Here is a 2,374-nt window from a genome sequence, read left to right as displayed (position 1 = left end):
GTTTTCGGTTTGGTTAGTATCTAACAAAACAAACAAAATTCTTGTTAGCATAAAAATCAATATTTGAGCTTTAATCTTTGGTTGCGTGATTGAATTAAGTTTTGTATAAACCATTTTAAATTGGCATGCCTTTTAATTTTCTTTTAGATCTGCTCATTTTCATTCCATTGGATGGCTCTATTTTGAATTGTTTGTTAGTTAATCTAAGAATCAAAAAAAAAAAAAGTGGTAAAAAGCAAAAGAGGTAAGACTAGCATCGTAAAAAGCCATATAAAATGTGAAACACTAGCAGTGCGATTCATTATTTAAGTGAAACACGTGAGGAAGTGTGTGAGATTTTAACTTTATTTTTCAGGTAAAAACATGCCTAGCAAAGATAAAGAATCTTCCTATGTAAGAGATCATCTAGTAAAATATGATGACGCACTAGCCAAATTGCAAGGTGGAACATGTCGTGGAAGAAAATCAGCCTTTGTCAATAATGAATATGATGGTGAGGAAAACATTGACAATGACTAAATTACTATAATTGGTCAAGATGTTAATCTTACAAGACAAACTAGGAGAGCAAATTTTGATGGTATGAATCTCAATATAAGCAGCATCAAAATAAAGATTCCATCCTTTTAAGGAAAGAATGATTCATATGCCCATTTAGAAGGGAAAGAAAGGTGGAGACGATTTCTAAATGTCATAATTATTTGAAAAAGAAAAAGGTAAAATTAGTTGTTCTTGAGTTTTGTGATTATACTCTTATTTAGTGATAAGGAAATGCGTCGAAATGGTGAAAGGCTCGTTGAGACATGGTTGGAGATGAAATACATCATGAGAAAGTGATTTGTCCCTAACCACTACTATAAAGACTTGCAAGAAATAGAATTGGGACGTTATGGACATTCCATATAGATAATTGCACCAACATTTATAAACTTTAACACAAGGTTCCATGAATATAGAGGAGTATCGCAAAGAAATAGAGATAACTATGATAAGGGCTAATGTGGAGGAGGATCGAGAAGCCATCATGGCAAGGTTCTTGAATGGCTTGAATGAGAACATTGTTGATCTTGTGAAGTTGCAACACTATGTGAAAATTGAAGACATGGTGAATACGGTCATAAAAATTGAAAGGCAACTTAAATACAAGGGTACAAGTAAGTATGATTTTAAACTTTATTCGAGTTCCTCTTCTTCTTATAATACGAATTGGAGTAAAAAGATGATAACCCAATTATTGAACCAAAAATTGATGAAAACCGAAATAAAAATAAAATAGGTAGTAAGGATAAAAGTGAGAATAAAAGTAATCAAACTAGAGAAATTAAGTGTTTTAAATGCTTTGACATGGTTATATGGCATGTGAATGTCTTGATAAAAGGATAATAATCATGAGAGATGGGCCTGTTGAATTTGAAAATAAGAGAGAGAAAGATAATGATGACAAGTCATCTTTAGAAAATGTTAGCGATGTTGAGTTTGCTAAGGATGATATGTTAGTTGTACAAGTAATGGTTGCCTTGTGGTTAACTAAGTGTGCGTTGTAAAGAAGGATCCTTTAACCATTAATTAATAATGTGACTTGAGCTATAAAATGGAGGCGTAGAATGACGAGGACCAACAAGCTTTAAATCATTCGACTAAGGATGGAAATGCAAAGAAAAATCTTTTAACCATTCATGGAGGACCAAGACAAGAGCTAAAGCTAAAATTATGAAAGAAGCTTAACTTGTTTAATTGAAAGAATTTGGAATGAGCAAGGTAGTCAATATTCAATCAAGGTTCTAAAGGAGCAAGAAAAGCCTAAAATGGTTAGCATGATCCAAGTAATGTTAGAACGAAGAATTAAACCCATATTTGAAGAATAAATGATATGGACTATGTTGGTTATTGGACTTTAAATCTTAAGTATTTGTTTAATTTAGTCTTATTTGGTTAAAATTTTGTATAGTATGAGTCTTATGTGTTTTATAATTAAGAAAGAAGTTACATGAGCTAAATAATTGATGGTAAAAATAGATACATTTTTCAAGCTGGCACCATTAAAAGTGGAAGTTACAAGTTTTATAATTTCCGTCTTTCTTAAGCCTTAGCTAGTACTATATATATTGGGTTGAATTTCTTTATTAAACACATTGTTTGAGTAATAAAAACATAATTTGAGCTCTTTATGAGTGTTTTGTTTGAAGTTCTTGCATGAGCTGAGTAACTTATCAAGCTTATTCAGTTTGTGGCATTCAACACCTAAAATCTTTGTCTTATTTTTAACTTATCAAACCTATTAAATTTGCAGTGTTTTGGAGAATTCAAAGTGTTGTTCTAATTATTTTATTCCATTAATAAAGTGATTAAAATAGTTTTTCTTACTTCAATATTG

Source organism: Ricinus communis, chromosome 7, assembly GCF_019578655.1.
Source record: "Ricinus communis isolate WT05 ecotype wild-type chromosome 7, ASM1957865v1, whole genome shotgun sequence".
Lineage (NCBI taxonomy): Eukaryota > Viridiplantae > Streptophyta > Magnoliopsida > Malpighiales > Euphorbiaceae > Ricinus > Ricinus communis.
Note: the sequence above shows the minus strand (reverse complement) of the source record.